The sequence below is a fragment of the Syzygium oleosum genome, unplaced genomic scaffold, assembly GCF_021117445.2.
Source record: "Syzygium oleosum isolate NSW1041296 unplaced genomic scaffold, Sole_v2.1 Sole_v2.04, whole genome shotgun sequence".
Taxonomy (NCBI): domain Eukaryota; kingdom Viridiplantae; phylum Streptophyta; class Magnoliopsida; order Myrtales; family Myrtaceae; genus Syzygium; species Syzygium oleosum.
Genome location: NW_026607488.1, coordinates 4065730 through 4083960, shown reverse-complemented (window position 1 = coordinate 4083960; position 18231 = coordinate 4065730).

Here is an 18231-nt window from a genome sequence, read left to right as displayed (position 1 = left end):
ATTCCATTTATACTCCCCAGATCCTAGTTTCACTTATGGTATCAGAGCCAATGGGTAGATAAAGATATTCTTTATAATTTCATTCGCAGTAAAGACGATTTCCTTCATGGAGGTCTTTTTGCGTGATTTCTAGATGTGTTCCAAGCAGTAAAGCCCACTGGGGTAGTAAGTTCGTTGGCAAGTATCGTCGAAATCTATTGAAAAGAAGAAAGTAGTCTTTTGCAATGAACTTATTAAGAAGATCTGAATCTTCTTCTAATTCTTTATCACAAATGTTCTCAGATCAAGGACCAATAAATAGAGAAGAAATTAATATAGAAGATTTCAATAAATCTATTGAAAACTGGTTCATTCGAAAAGTGAAACTGGATAAGATTTATGAGCATTCGAAGTTTAGACTCTTTAGAAACAATGACTATGTCATTGTTACTGAAAAAAGAGATGTACCACTTTCCAACTCTTTTGCTTCAATACAACTTTTAAATAAAGATTCTATAAAGAAACATTCCCAGAAATGGAATTACATGCATATAAGATTGGTACAGGTTGGTGCAAAACCCCTTACCAAAGAAGGATTAGATACTTCCTTACTTCTTGTTTTGAGAGATGCAAGATTTTTAAAATACGATGAATCCATTCTTGGAGCCGTAGAAACAAGTCTTTGTAGTAGGCCAATTCATTTTGATAGTCATCCTGGTCTTACTGTTTCTCTCAAAGACAAAAATATTTTAAAATCCCTCACTCTTCAAATAAAGACCCATAATTATTCGATAGCTGAAGGTTCTATTCCCATAGCCCTCATCTACAGAGTTTATTACAAAGTAATGAATTCTGCTTTCGGTAGCAAAGCTTTTAAATTGAATTCCAATAGAGAAACCCTTCCGTTACAAACAGATATTTCTAAAGCAAATGTCACCGTTCCTAGGACCATTCCTTGGAATCAAATAACCCTTCCTGATCAATAGGAATTAGAAAATCGAATTCCCCAACAAATCGTTCAAAATTCTGATCCTACCAATATTATTCAACATCCTGAAGGTAGAGTAACTATTCAATTTTTCAGAAGATCTGTCGACGTTCCTAGAAGGTCTTGTGACATTAGATCAATTCCATCTTGGCATTCCACTTCTTCTCGAAGGTTAGTAGATACTATTCCGAATATCCCTGTGAATAATCCTGAGGAAGCATCTGCAAGTGCTCCCCCACTTCCAAACATCAGTGGTATAGATAACAGGTCCGGAATATCCAGACCAGTTTATCAGCATAATCCTGATTTTCCTGATTCAACTCCTTCCGAAATGGAAGACCATGAAATCAATGTTTTAGAATTAGTTTTTGAACCTGACAGGATCACTTCGAATAAAGAGTTTAATTCTTTTAAAAACAATCAAATCAGAGAATGGTTCTTTAATAATTTTCAAAGACAAGCACTCGAAATCAAAAAGGAATACTATGATTACATGTACCAACATGAAATCGAGATATTCTTCTTTGATTGGTTTGAAAATATATTTTTACAAGAAAAACAAATTCTTGTTTTAGATCAATTTTATAAATGGAAATTAGACGATGGCCATGTCATTGAGTCTAATCATCCTCCTCTTAGAAAAATCAAAATTGAACATCGAGAAATTGAAATAATAGCTTCTCCTTTCAAAACTGCTTCTGAAATAGAGGGCATAGGAATCAAAAAGATTGTTGAACAAAATAATTTTTCTAACCAACATCTTCACACCATAGGAAAACAACTTGAAAGGATTGAAAATCTTACTCAAAATAGTTTTTCATCCTCTTCCATATCAATTCCAAAAAAAGGATTTAAAACCACCACTCTTTAGGAATTTTGAATTTCCAAAAAATCCTAGTCTCGAATTTGCTAAAGCCTTAGAGGATAGAAGAAAACTCCTCAAAGGAAAAACAGTTTTAATTCCTAGAAACCCTATAATGTTAGATACTCCTTAATACAAAACCTGAGTGTCAAAGACACCCCTGATCGTATTGAACCTTCCAATCAAATTAATCTTTTAGATAAATCTGATATTGATTCCATTCCTGAAATAAATCGTATTACTTGGAAAGATCCCCAGAAATTGTATTATTCTCGTGCCACTCCTCCTGATATCCTCACAGAAGAAACTTTTTCTAAGGTCCAAAATAAATATTCTTTTGATGCTATCTATGAGTGGAATATAGATGGTGTTTCTGAACAAAACCTCATAAATATTTTAACTCAGATGGTTATACTTGCTAACACTTATAAAACCATGCTTGATACTTCTGACCATTCAGTTGCATATCTTTTAATAGCCGGATTCACTGGTCAATTCAAAGGATGGTGGGATAACTACTTAAATGAAGAGAAAAGTTCTCAAATTCTAAATGCCTATAAACTCGACCATTTTGGTCAAAATATTCTTAATGAAGATGACCAGCCTATCTAAGATGCTGTCAATACTTTAATATTCTCTATTTCTCAACATTTTCTAAGAGATTCTTCTCATATTCTCGACAAAAACCAAGATCTTTAATCCAATATGAAATGTAGATCTTTAGGAGAATTCCGAGAATATAAAGAAATATTTTTACAAAGAGTTTTTCAAAGATCAGACTGTAACCGGTCTTTTTGGAAAGAAAAATTTCTTGCTGGTTTACCAAAACTCATAGGAGAACAAGTTCGCAATAAGATAAGAGAAGAATATGGAAACCAAATTCCATATGACCATCTTTCTTATGGTGAATTAACCTTTTATGTGTATAAAATAGGAACACAATTGTGCACTAATATTCGTCTCCAAAAACAAATCAAGAAAGAACAAAAACTTTCTAGAAAAGGATTAGGAGAATTTTGTGCCCAATATGATCCATCTTTTGAATCTTTTGAAAAACCAAAGTGTTTAGGAAAATGCTCCTCTAAAAAGAAAGAGCATAAGAAATTCTATAAGAAACCTTATAAAAAGAAATTTGATAAAAAACTTTCTAAAACAAAAGAAAATGATAGTTCTGAAAAAACCAAGAAACCAAAAAGATCTTTTAAAAATATCACTTGTTATAATTGCGGCAAGAAAGGCCATACTTCACGATTTTCCAAAATTAGCAAAAAAGTTAATGAGTTAGATTTAGATGAGGAAACTATCAACCAGCTCCACCAATTAATGGTTGAAACTAACTATAGTTCTTCTGATGAATCTGATTTTGAAAAAGGATTACAAATTTGTGATTTAGAAACCTCTTCTTCAACTTCAGACAATGAAGGAGAAGATGATAATAATTTTGAAATAAATGTTTTAACAAAAGAAGAAGAAATCCTTTTGCAAACGATTAATCAAATTACTGATCCTGAAACAAAAATAAAATATTTAAATAATTTTCAAAATCCCAAATCGGTTTCTAAACCTACTTTCCAAACCGACAATCCTTATAATATTTCTACAATTCTTGGCAAGACTAAGAAAGCAAGTTTCAAACCCATTTCTATAAGTGATCTCACTCACGAAATCAATAAACAGAAACAAGAAATACAGGAGCTCAAAGCAACCCAGATTTCTATGCAAAGAGACATTTTGGATATTAAAATAAGAAATTTAAAAGGAAAACAAAAGGAAGAAGATTTAGAAGAAAATGATAATGTTCCTCAACTCCCATCTTCTTCTTATACAAATTTCCTTTTAATACTTTTTGAAATTACCACCAAAAAATGGATTATCAATATTTCTATTAGAATCCAGAATGAAGTTGTCTTGAAAATAACAGCCCTTTTTGATACTGGTGCATACCTTAATTGTATAAAAGAAGGTCTTATACCCATTAAATATTTTGAAAAAACTTCCCAATCTCTCAAATCAGCATCAAGAGATAAGTTGATTATAAATTACAAAATTCCTGAAGCCGAGATTGTGAAAGACCAAATTTCTTTTGAAACTCCTTTTCTTCTTGTTAAAAACATTAAACAAAATGTTATTTTGGGATCACCTTTTATTAATTTACTCCAACCTTTTAGAGTTTCTGAAAAAAGAATCGAAACAGAAACCTTAGGCAAAAAAATATGTTTTGATTTCATTTCAAAGCCCCAAACCAGAAATTTGAATACTCTTCAAGAACACTCTATTTCTGAGATCAATTGCATGATTCAAGACAAAGAAACTCATCTCCAGTTTCTTAAAGAAGATCTTGAATACAAAAAGATTAACAAAAATCTTTCTGAAACAAGCCTTCAGAAAAGGATTTCTAATCTTGAAAACTAAATCAAAGATTTCATATGTTCTAATATTCCTAATGCTTTCTAGTCTCGTAAAAGTCACATAGTTGATCTACCTTATGAACCAGGATTTTCTGAAAAGGATATTCCTATTAAAGCCAGACCTTCTCAAATGAATCATGAAGTTCTAAATTTCTGCCAAAAAGAAATACAAGAACTTCTTGAGAAAAGGCTTATTAGGAAAAGCCAATCACCTTGGAGCTGCTCCGCTTTCTATGTCAACAAAAATGCTGAACTAGAAAGAGGAGTTCCAAGATTGGTAATAAATTAAAAACCTTTAAATATAGCCCCGAAATGGATAAGATATCCGATTCCTAATAAGAAAGATTTGTTAAATAGGCTTCCTAATAAAAAGATCTTTTCAAAATTTGATATGAAATCAGGCTTCTGGCAAATCCGGATTAGCGAAAAGGATCGGTATAAAACAGCTTTTACTGTTCCTTTTGGCCAATATGAATGGAATGTCATGCCTTTTGGATTGAAAAATGCTCCTTCTAAATTCCAGAGGATTATGAACGATATTTTCAATCATTGTTCCGATTATCTTATAGTGTACATAGATGATGTTTTAATATTTTCTACATCCATAGAAAAACATTTTAAACACATCAATCATTTTATCAATATTGCAAAGAAAAATGGTTTAGTAGTTTCACCTACTAAAATATCCCTTTTCAAAACAAGAATTCGTTTTCTAGGACATTACAATTATCAAGGTACTATCATTCCTATTTAAAGGTCAATAATATTTTCTGAAAAATTTCTTGATGAAATCAGAGACAAAAATCAATTACAAAGATTTCTAGGGAGTTTGAATTATATTATTGAATTCTTTCCTCGCATTAATATAATTTGCAAACCACTCCATCAGAGGCTAAAAAAAGATCCTCCTCCATGGACCCAAGTCCATACTGATATTGTAAAACAAATCAAGCGAACTGTCAAGAAAATCCCTTGTTTACATCTTGCTGATCCTTCTGCTTTCAAAATTGTTGAAACTGATGCTTCTGATATAGGGTATAGGGGAATTCTTAAACAATCCGTGGTCAACAAAGAACAAATTGTTCAATTTGTCTCCAAGCACCGGAATGATTGTCAAAAGAATTACTCCACCATTAAGAAAGAAATCCTTGCTATTGTACTTTCTATTTCTAAGTTTCAAGGAGAACTTTTGAATCAGAAATTTTTATTAAGAATCGATTGTAAATCTGCAAAAGATGTTTTGCAGAAAGATGTTCAAAATATTACTTCCAAACAGATTTTTGCCAGATGGCAAGCCATTCTATCTATTTTTGATTTTGATATAGAGTTTATAAATGGTTCTTCAAATTCTCCCCCAGATTTTCTCACAAGAGAATTTTTACAGGGAAAATGCCTCCAAAGCCTCCCAATAAGCCTATTAGAAGAGACAAAGGCAAACAAATTGCAGAACCTTCTTCTAAAAAGAAACCCTATGGGTTAACCAATATCAAAACCTGGCTCTAGGCTGCACAACCACCCTTGAATATTACTACCATTTCTAGCTAGGCTAAGGAAGAACCCATTTCTCTTACTAAAAAACCTTTTGATTTCAATAAACTCTCACAGTTTGACATAACCCAGTTATCTCATGAAGAAGCATTGCAGCTTATCCAACAAGCCTTCAATAATCAACCACAGCCTTCTCTGGCAATGGTAAGTCCTGACCCTTCTCCCATAGCCACTCAAAAGGCAAAGGAAAAACCAATTTCTAGCGAGGTGGTAATTCAGTCTACCCAGACTGCCCCTCCAAAATCAAAATTTTTTCATAAGACAATATTTCAAAATATTTGTAATGCTGAAAACGGCTTTTATAATGCAGATCCATATGTTTTTGCTAGAAATATGTTTTCTGAGAAATTCTTTTATACACCTCATGATATTTATAAAACAATAGAATTTTATGAAAAAATTCTGGAAAAAACAAAATCTGTTACTTTCAGACATTTCTCTGATAAGGGTCGTGTGAATTACTCCACAGCCAGAATTCATAGGGTCATTCACCCTTCTCAATGGAAACCTGACCCATTGGGCTTGAGAAAATTTAATACCAAGACAAATGAAGCCCTTCCATATAGGACATCTTTCTCATATTTTGATTACCAACAGGCTTGGTGGAATACTTTTTGGAGAAAGAATGCCAACAATACTCATACTTGGCTATTCTTTTTTTGAAGACTTTGATATCAAATCTGTTCCATTTTGGTTCATTCATTGGTGGGAACATTTGGGACCGACTGATGAAATTATCTACCCAAAAATCCAACCCAGTTACGAGCTTTTTCTTGAAAAATTCACCCCACTTCCTTATGAGAAAAATTTTCACAAGCTGATGCTCTTTTTCTATTACTTCGGAGTATCTTGGGTCCTTGGATGGTATTTTGATTACAGAAAAGCCATTGAAACTGGCATCTCTATTCTCATAAGACGATTCAAAGTCAAATGGTGGGATTGTTTCAAATTTTTTGATAGAGTCACCAGACAAGCCGTCTCAGAATGGCTAATTTCTAAGGGTAATGTTCCGTCCACTTCTGAGGATATCACTCCCTTTCTACATGACAAAGGGTTTGTACTTTCTAGGTTAGTGTCACGACCTAAAATTTCTCTCAGGCTAATGGATTGTTAAGACTAAGCCTAACTCGGGCCCTCCCAAGCCCTACCAATTCGCAACTTAGAGTTTAAGTTTTTAACATGCAAAAGTTTTTATGCTCGGAGTCGCCACTAATCAATTTATGGTAGGTTGATTAGAAACCTAAATAAAACATAGGGAGATATGTTTTATTCCTACGAACCAGAGATTCTAAGCTCGGGGACTTGGTTACGCTAGGTCTAGTCTAACGCCCTTTCGGTACCTTTTCTTTTCAAAAATGTTTTGGCAGGCAGTTTGGATCCATTTCAACTTAGTTACTAACATGTGAGGTGTTCATGCGAGTGCGCAAACCACCAATTTAACACCCAGAAAACATTAAATAAATTGCAAGTTTGGAAGAATTACTTACCTGGAAGCAACGTAAGTATCTGCATTGTTAGCTAGAAAATCACATTGACACCCTAATATGATTTCTAATTAACAAGCAATTCACTCAATTTCTTTTTTGGATTTTCACTTATTTAAATGAAATCTAGCCTATATGCAATGACATGCGAAAATGACATGCGATTAATGCAACCTAGCATGCAAACTATATGTCGTGCGACGACGTGACCTATTTCTAATGACAAGACGAATGATTATTTTTGGTATTTTCTCAATTTAAATTCGGAGTAATAAAAATGCCTAAATTAACATGCAAACTATGATGACTTAATCTACCCTAGCATGATTTCTCTTTAGGATTTTTGTTAAAATTCGAAATAATGAATAACCTGAATAATCTATTAAGATTAGAATATTACTTAATTTAAACTAGGAAATAGATCATCTCAAGTCCTAATTTAAATTAAATAACTACTCTATCTTCTAGATATATTTAGGATTCCTAGACATGCAAAAACTCTAATTCAAATCTAATTAATATTTTTTGAATTTTCTGTTTATTTGAAAAAGGAAAGCAATTAAATAAACAAGGATAGCAACCACATTCAAAACGTCCACGCGATCCGCCATATTTGTTTCAAACTCGGATTAGGCACAAAAATCAAACTATCGGTCATATCTATAGGGTTATAGATATCGACGGAAAGCCGATTATTCAAATTTGGAAAGCGGATAAAAATCATTATCGTACCCAAGTGGTTATGGATAAGATAATAATTTTCCGTATCGCCGCGTATCGAACCTTAGAGATAAGGTCGGATAGTCGTCCAGATACGTTGCTAAATTAGGAAGTTTTCCTAATTTTGAATATTTAAAAATATTGCGGATATATCGAATATTATCCTAAGATATCTAAATATCCACATGATATTCACGAAATATTCAAACACCCATATTAGGAAATTAAATATTCTGAAAATATCGGATAATGTTGAATTACCTAATTTGCAGATAATTCCCAAATTCGAATTGTGGATCGGGATCGGACTCGGACGACGGGCGACGCAGCGTCGGCGCGGCGGCTCACGGTGGCGTCCGGCGACGGGCGCGGTGGAGCGCGCGGTGGTGGCGAGACCAACGGCGGCTCAGGGGCAGCAAGATGGCTCTTTGAGGAGTGCCCACGACGAAGTTCAATAAACCAGGGTCAAAAAAAAAGGTTGGGCGTAGCAAGATGGTCTTCAATATTCCTGGATTAAAAAATATGGTCAAAGAGTCAAGTAATGAAGCTTTGACCCACGTTGAACTGGACAAGCCTGGGATTTGTCGGGTATTGCTGGATTCGGATGAAAATCACCCAGAAATCTTGATCTCGCCAACCGACAATTCTTTGGGGGTGGCTCACTAGTATCGATCTCGCGGTGAGCGTCGGACTCGTATGAACCGTCACGGATTAATCCGCAGCGAAAACAGTGAGGACTTCACGGGGGCTTCGTGGCTGGTCTTTTATGCGGTAGGCTGCTCAGCGAGACTTCTCGGATCGATGCAAGCGCAGCTTCGTAGGAGGGGCCCGTCCAGCAACGTGGTGATCAGCAGGATAAGCAGAGATTGGAGCGAGGGGGGGTCGCGACTCACGGCCACAGGTCTGGCCTTGAGAGAAGCAGCGACGGGCGGCGGCTCGGCAATCAGCAGAGGAACGGTAACGTCACAGAACAGTAGCGGCAGCAGTCCGCGCGGTGCGGATGACGGCGTCGGTGCAGATGCTGGACGGCACGGGAGCAAGGTGGCGTGGGCGCGAGGCAGCGCGGCGTTGGGGCAGGCGCGCGCAACCAATTCTCTCTTGTTTTCGCTCTGGCTCTCACCTTTTCACTCGTGTCTCCGGGGTGGCAGTGACGCACGGCCACAGGTCTGGCCGTGAGCGGGTGCGGCGTCGGTGAAGGCGCGGTGGGACAAGTCCACCCGTGATCCTCTCTCTCGCTCTCGTTATTTCTTTACTTCCAAAATTCTCCGAACCCCCCTTGTCTCTGATAAGTCTTCTTTTATATGCAGGGACGACTTAGGCCTTCGGGATAAAGGGAGTCAATCTTCTTTCCTCTTAAAAATATATTATATTTTGTTCTTTCCCATTCTTCCTCCACATATGGACACGTGAAGCTCCTTGACAGTATACTCTTTCTTGTTTTGAGAAAGATATATTGCTCAAATAATATATGCCCGCACGTGAATATTTCTTTCCCAGTTGCTCTTCCTTTTATTCCCTTGGTCTCACATACTCATCACCAAATATTTTCTTTTATTCTTTGCATCATTCATCCACTTGTGCCCATAAATCAAAGATATGTGTGAAGACGATACATGCCCTGCATGCTATTATTTCCTTTCATTTATTTGACCATACCGTGGGGAAGAATTTTCTGAGTCCATCAAACTTTCGGTCATAGCATGGGCTTTTTGCCAACTTTTCTAGTTCTCGCGGGCTTAGTTCAATTAGCTTGATTTAAGCTCGGAACCATTCGCTCGGGTCCATTCGCCGTCGATCCGATAAATATGCAAACAATATGGGCCTAATTAACTATTAATGGAATACTCCTAATATCTATATGCAATGCCATCTAATTATATTTTTTTTGTTTAGGGGTTGAAAAATCAATCCCTAATTTTCTATGCCATTGTTCCTAAATGACTAGTTAAAATTTAGGTGTCAACAGTTAGCATCCGCTAACTCCCACCAATAGTTAGCAGGAATGCTAAAACAAGCCCTTTCAGATTTGGAAGAGACTGGTTCTTCTCAATCCCATCACAGTGGCAATTCCAACGAGGATGATTGCTATGGCATCCCAGGAATAGCCCCTATTCCTCACAACTGGGCAAGTGTGAAGGACGAAGAAGAAAAGAAGGAGCCTGAACCGGTGGAAGATCTCTCCAGATTTCCCTAGGAGAAAGGCGCCGAAAGTCTCCTGCCATTTTCATAATTTCTAAGCCGAAAGGAGTCTGTCATTCTTTTTCTTTTCAAAACTTTCATAATTATGTCTGTTCACTATAATACTGTGCACTTACTACTATTTGCTACAGTACTATCCGTGAACTATTTCTACAGGAACCAAACCTGCTTATAAAAGCAGACCTCACTTCTTTAAAGAGGTAGAACTTTTTTCCACACCCTTCCTCTCCAGTTTCTAAAACCTCCCAAGCCCCATTATGAACTTTTCGACCTTCTCCAAAGGAATAAGAGATCTCTCATCTCAAAACCTTTCTATAACTTTTCCATACCTAGTAAGTTTATGATCCCTGTAAAGATCTTGTCCCATACTTTCAAGATCTTTCAAACCTTTTCTAGTTTTTATAGTGTGAAAAATCTTGTCATTCTAGACTATAAAATAGTCTGAGTAACGGGAGAATTTCTACCAAAGAAATTTTCTTACTCCTGTACTTGTACTTCAATATCTACATTCTATAATCTTTTAATACTGTTGTTGTAATTTTTTCATATTATTTATATAGCAATTGTCTCTTTTTAATTTCTTCCATACATTTACATACCCCACAAACGGCAGGTCGAACTGCCTGTGGATGGTCTGTACTTTACTTTAAGGCAACTGTCTGCATTCGTTATATATCTTTACTTCTTCTTATCGTTTTACCCTTTTCATTCCCGCTTGACAATACCACCTACATGGTTGGTTTAGAAGTCCTAGCAGTTTTTCTTCTTGTTTTATATCTTGCTTACGGTTTCTTTATTATTTATAATGCTCGCGCTTTTATTTAATTTTATTTATTTAATAATTTTCTGTGTAGAAATCTGCACTTTCATATTATAATATATATTTTTTGTAGCCTGTTCTAGAACTATACCCGGAGTTCTTTATAAATTCTCTCAATATAATAAATATTTTGAATACATAGAGAGACGTTTAAAAATTACATACGTCTTTATTGCTCTACTCTTTTTATTACAATTTCCCAATTTCATTTCTAATAAACGTAAACGATCAGATTAATTTGATTTCCTTCTATATTAATATCTATTCCATTTATACTCCCCAGATCCTAAAATAATAGTTTTTTAAAATTAAAAATAATAATATAATAATATAATATTAGGTCGGATCGGGTCGGCGGACTCGGGTCGGGTCAAATCCGACCCAGGTCAACAGATCCAACCCAAAACGTTGACTCGGGTCTCGGACCACCGGGCCAAGTCTGATGGAAAATGCCAAAATAGAACCGATTTGATCCGGTTGAACTGGCCCTATGTGGCAAGCAAATCGGACCGGCTAACTTGCGGGCCTATTCAGGCTGGATTTCAGGCCCTTTCAGGCGTGGGGGGCTATCGATCGGGCGAAAATCGAGTAATTTACTGGTTATTTCGCCTGACCTTTGGCCTCAGCTCCCTCAGCAACTCAAGCTGAGAAGATTAGGAGGGGGCAAATTGCTGGCGGGTGATTGGAGCGATCGCCGGCCAAGTCCCGACCGGGGCTCATTGAGCCCAAACGTCAGTCAAAGCTTAGCCGGACGACCCAAGTCATAATTTGACCTCATCCGATCACCAATATCCATCACAAAACCACCCAAGGGGATAGGGACTCGCCAGTTAGCCTTTATGTCGCTGGCCGAGGACTAAAACAAAACAACCTAACTGTTGACACCTAAATTTTGCTCAAATCATTCAGGGTTTTATCGTATAAAAAGTTTTAGGGTTTAATTTTTATACCGCTAAACAAAAAATATTTTCATTGAATTGCATGGCATATAGACATTAGGTACATTTGCATTAATAGAGCCTATTAGGACATATGCATATAAAAAAAAATTAATTAAAAAAAAAAATTTCGGATCAGGTTCGTCGGCCCATTCTTTTCCCCCCGTTTTGCTTTTTATTGCGCGTGACCCATGCTCTCTTTTCTATTTTCACGCGGGTCGGCCCATTTCCCACGGCCCGGCCCGCGCACTGTTCACCTCCCCCTCCCCAGTCAACGTTTCAGAACGTACGGGGGAGGAACAGTGGCAGAACACACAGATGGACGGAAGAGGAGCCAGAGGCGCGAGGGAGGGCTGGCAGTGCGATCCGCGGGTCGCGAGATCGGCCGGCCGCGACAGCCAGGCGGTGGCAGAGGCCATGCGCGCCTGCCGGCAGCAGGGGCCACGCGGACGTGCCGGCCAAGTCCTTTGAGACCAGATCTGGTCCGGGGGTCCGGAGAGGACAGAGAGGAGGGAGAACGGAGAGACCCGAGAGAGAGAGAGAGTTCCGAAGAGAGAGCGAGAGGTCGAGGCGGAGGGGTCCTTCGCCGGCGACCGCCGTGCCCAAGCCGTGGCCGAAGATCCTCTGCCACGGTAGGTCCGGATCCGGGCACTCGCCGGATTTTACTTTGGTTTGGTCTGACCCGGGGCCGATTTCCCGAGGACTTCGGCTCGGAGGCGTGCGAGGCGATCGGACGTAGTCCGATCTGTCAAGTTCGCCCTGTTCGCCGCCGCCGAGCCGGATAGGGAGTGCCACAGCCCCCCTCCCCTGTTTTTCTTTCTTCCCCTGTTTCTGCCGTTTGGTCTTGTCTTGGGCTCACTGGCCGGAGCTCGCGGCCGTCCGGCTTGCGCGAGTTTCGACCAGTGACACCTCGGGCTCGGTCCTACTGCTCCGCGTGTTGTTGTGTGATTTTCCGGCGAGTTTGAGCCTCGATCGTGCCAGAAATCCATCGTTTTTTGCCGCGCGTTCCAACTGTTTGTTGTTGTGTCTGAACCGAGCTCCTTGAATTTGTCTATGTGCTGATGATGTTTTCTGTGCTGGAACGCTTGGTGGTCTCGGCTGGTCGCCGGTTGCCACGAGCGTGACCGCGGGAGGAGGCGACCGGCAGTCCCTCGCCGGGACTTGGCTGATTCGCGGCTGTCCAGCCCTTCGTCAGGGCTTGGATGGCCTCGGTCGATCACCGGTCACCACGGCGGTGACCCGGGTGGAAAACGCTCGCCGCCCCTCGTCGGGGCGGCAATGCGGACCTAGGCGGGGCGCCGGCCGCGGAGGCCGGAGCTAGTAGGAGCGGCGGCTCGCCGTCGGGTGGCGACCACGAACCAGGTTGGACGACTCAGGGTGGCGGCCGGGAGTCGGGTCGGCGATCGGTGGCCGGGTCGGGCGCACGGGCTGTAGTCGGGTAGGGTTTTTGGTAATCCGGGGCGGCGGTCGCGTTTCCGGGTCGGGTGTGGGTCGCGAACCGGGTAGGGTTTGACTCTAGGGTTTTATTCAAATGGACTGAAATAGGTAGTGGGCTGGAGTGTTTAGGGTTTTGGTGTTTTAATTTCTTGATTGGGCTTTAATTTGTTTTAAATTTTTTTTTTTCCGAGCTGGGCCCTCTCTTAAAAAAATTTTTCGCCACACCGGGCTCAACAAATGAGCCCGGTTTGGTTGTGGACCCGGGCCGGCGCGCCCGGGTCAGTCTCGATCCGGGTCAGATGTGGAGATCCGACCCGGATCCGATTTTTATATTATTTTATTATTTTAATATTTTAAAAAATTTATTAAAAAATTATTTGAAAAAATATTTTATCCGGGTCGGATGTGGAGATCCGACCCGGTCTCTTTTTATATTATTTTATTATTTTAATATTAAAAAATTTCTCAAAATTTTTTTTATTTTTTATTTTTTTTTAAATTTTTTTTAAAAATTTCGAAAAATCAAAAATTGGAAATTAGGTTTTAAAATTGTTTTTCACTCCGTTTTTGTGTGATCACTATCACATTCGATCGCACGTTGCTTGGTGCACACTCTTTGAATTGCGCATTTAATTTAATCTCGCATGTGATTGATTATGCAAGTTAGGTTTAGATATTAATTGTTGCTTCCCTTAGCTTAGTTAGGAATGGGATTTTGAGACTCCCGATTGGTGTGAACACGTTAGGTGATGAATTGAACAAGATTAGGTACCGAAAGGGCACTAATTAGTCAATTAGTGTAACCAAGTCTCCGTACCCATTGAATCTCTGGTTCGTAGAAGTAAAGCATTTCTCCCGTGCTTTACTTGGGTGTCTAATCGACCCACCAAAAATCGATTAGTGGCGACTCCTAGATGAAATTTATTTGCATGTTAACAACTTAAACTTAAGTCGCGAATTGGTATGGGCTTGGGAGAGCTCGAGCTAGGTTTAACTTAGTAATCCATTAGCTTAACCCCTTAGGCGGCGAGGGCCGGTTCGGGGAGGTCGCGACAGCTTGGCGACTCCGCTGGGGACTTTTTAGAGGACTTAGGCCGTTTATCTTGTTCAAATACATCCCTAACGTGAATGTTTTTGCTATTGACCCCTTATTTTGCAGGATCGGGATTTGGAGAATAAATGTTCATTTTTTCGGATGCTTGAAGCATTGTTTGCTTATAAACTGTTGTGCATGCTTTAAATGTTTTAGCACTACACTGTTGCACACACAACCATGCTGCCGGACCTGGGCTGCACTAGGAATGTTTAGGATGGTATTGAGTTGGATACGACTTCGACCGCGAGGCCGCGTAGTAGAGGTTGCCCAACTCAATCCCGAAAGCTTCTTTCTTGGTGTCAAGAATGCTTACCTTTGCCCGCGAGGCCGCGTCGCATCGGGGTATCATTCTTGACCGAGCCGGAGTTACGAGGACTTGGCTTAGTGCGCGAGGCCGCGACTAGTCATCCCACCCTCGTAACTCCAATTTGTTAAGCCATCTAGAGTAGAAGTCGAGCTGCACGTTACATTCGCATGTTTATGTGATTGAAAGTTTGTCATCCACTGTAGGTATGGTTTCTCTCTTTACCTATTCACTTTTGGTTGAAACTTTCATTTTTGAAATTCGCGGAAATCAATCGAATGCCCTAGGTGATCTAAGCTTATAATTGAAAATTTCAGGTAATCACTCTTGACAATGAACTTTGAGCATAAATCTCAAACACCTTTTATTTGGCCCTACCAAAACAGATGGTTTTGTCTAAACTTTCAGTTATAGGCTTAAAATCACATTTTTTGTTCAAAAATTCTTTCAAGTCTAAGATTGTATTTTGGGGCATAAAATTGAAATCACATTTTGTATAAAATTCTTTTTTGTTCACATTTCGGAATCAAAATTCAAATCACTTTTTGTGTATTATTTTTTTAAAATAAGAATCACCTCATTTTTGCAAAAATGAAATCGCAAATCAATCTTTCAAATTTGATATGCCGCATTTTGCAATGAAACTTTTGGAATAAAAAGGGCGCTCGATTGATAGCCGCGATTTGATCTTTTAATGATGTCTCTACTTACGATGAAATCTTGGTGAAATACTAAATGCCCACAAATAGGAACCATGGGGGGCATGTATTGTTGCCTCGCTTTCGTCATAAGAGGCGGCATCAGTGAAAGACCACTTTTTCATTCACATACTAACGTTGTCTTCCTTTCGCAGATTATGCGTAACAGTCATCCCTTGGAATTCTCTTGCTTAATCATGCAAGGAAGTGTACTTTAGAGTTAGAACGGGAATTGTTTGTTTGCACTCCTCTATTCAAGAGTTTTTCAAACTTTATCCTTATTTTTATTCTTATTGGGAACCAATGTTTTCTGATTTGTGTTTTAATTGTGAACCCAATCGATATTTTTGTAATCACGCAACTCACGTCTTTGAGTAATGAGGTTCTAATTTAGATCATTGTCCTTTGAAAGTAATTGCAGTATTTCCAATTGAGTCATCGAGTTAGGCTTTTATGCCTTACCTTCAAAATGTTTTGAAATTGAGTTTCAAGAACGACTTGCATAAAATTGTATCTCTTCACCTGGCCAATTTTGCAGGTTGATTTGCAAAAGGACATCGTGAGATGGTAACTCTGTAATCGTTCCAATAAGAACTCTTTGTACAACAACTGACTTGTTCATTCATTTTTGTCAAAATAGGTAAAGGGGCGAAGGGTGAAGGCCATTTGGGAACGAGTTGAAAACGTGCCACCGAGTCCCTCAGAATAGGGAGTCTCCACTTGTGTACTCACTTGTACAAAAGATGATTTACGAGGCATACGCAAATCGGAACAAAATAACGTTGTCAGATGATCACCCACTTGACAAAAAGGACAATTCAAGAATAGCCGACTCTCAAATAAGAGTAAGAGGGGCACCGTTGTTTCCGTGGAGGATGAAGATGAGGATCGCACGACAGACCCATTGGAGCACCAAGAGATGCGTAATCGAGAGACAAACTGGGGGCATGGAATGTCAAAGCCGTCCAATTCAATGAAAAAGGGTGTATTTTGTTCTCAAAGTTCATTTACTTTAATATAGAAATGATACTTCCTTTTCTTTTTTACCTAGGGTGGATTTGAATGAAAGACCCGACAAGAGCATGGCGAAGCAACGTACATTAAAATTATCTGACTAAAACACGAAGTGCATGTGATCAAGAAGCCAACATCCCCACTAATGACACACAGGAAAACATTTGATTCAGCATGGAGCGCGATGAACTCCCCCTCATCCCCGCCAAGGAAGCATTAAAGACAAAATTATCAACTTCATCATGAAAGGGTGTATACCGTTCCTAAATTCAGTCCAATTGAGAATGAGAATAACATGATTTATCTCATTTCCGCAGATGACGAATGAGGCAAGTCACCCAAGGGGTAACCATTGCCTATGAAGTATAATAAAATGGAGTCGACTGGTTCAACACAAAATAAAGAAATGTGTTTGACCATAGCAATAATGCTTCCAGCTAGAAAGACATGACGAGGCCAAACTGTCCATCCCATTGTGACAAATGAAAGATTGCGTCATGACGGGGCAAAATAGTGCATTTGAAGAACTTCTGTCCATCAAACTAGGGACATGCGAAAAATTGTCGGGGGCACGAGTAGTCAAGATGATCAAAGGCGGAGGACCCGAGCAAAGGACAATGAAAATTAAACAAGTGTCTGTAAGAAGGCATGAAGGAGTATTGAACATACTGAAGTCTCCGGAAGAGAAAGCATCTGACTGGGGCGAGTGTCATCCAGCTGGGGCAAGTAGCTTTAGTATAATCAGGCCTGTGAGTAAGTTCCTTCTCCTCTAACAAGTGAATGGATGCAAAAGAGACATATGCCAGACAGATAAATGCAGGGCAGATCATGTTGTGGGCGGTGCCTCCAAACACTTAAGAGGGAATATCAAGCAACTTTGAGGAAGGAGTTGCAAAGGAAAAGCTCAAGCGATGAGATTGCACGAAGAGGACAACTTAGTCCAGAATTGAGCTATCCCCAAAACAAAAGGGTGTATATCGTTCCCGAATTATTCCAACTGAGAATGGAAACGACTCGCCCCATCTCTCATTTAGCAAACAAAACAATGTGTTTGATCAAGGTGACAACACCTTCTTCCAAGAAAGCACGATGAAGACGAATCATCCATTTTGCTACAATGAAAAGGGAAGGCACCCATGGGACAATGCCCTCAAACGTTGAAATAAGAAGTGCCAAAAAGTCAAAGGCGGACGAAAGCGGATGAAGGGAGTTGTCAAATACCCGGGAAGGAAAATTCAAATGAGAGCAAATGGTATCGTTTCCAATTGTCCATTTTAATACCATTTTTGACATGATTCTCTTTTCCTTTGATAGGAAGCATTAAAGACCTGAAGGACAAATGCAAACGAGGGGTAATGTTGTATCGTTTCCAATTTTCCAATCCCTAAAGGGTCTTTAACTAACACATTCTTTCTTATTCTTTACAGGGTTACCAGATCGCCATACCGCAGGTAAGTACCCTTCCTCCAAAATTCAAATGAAAATCAAATGAAAATTTTCTTCACGAAAAAATAGGGGAATTTCTGATGTATTTGAGAAAAGAGCACAAAAGTAGAACTGTGAAAGCAAACTTTTCACAAAATTTTTGAATATCATCTTTATTCAAAAATTGCCTTGGTGCTTGGCGGATCATTCATTTTGAATCAAAATTCCCTGTGGAGATTAATCAATCCATGATGATCTCAACAAAATGAAAGGGAGATGTTAATCATGCCAAGTGAGAAATACTTAGAATG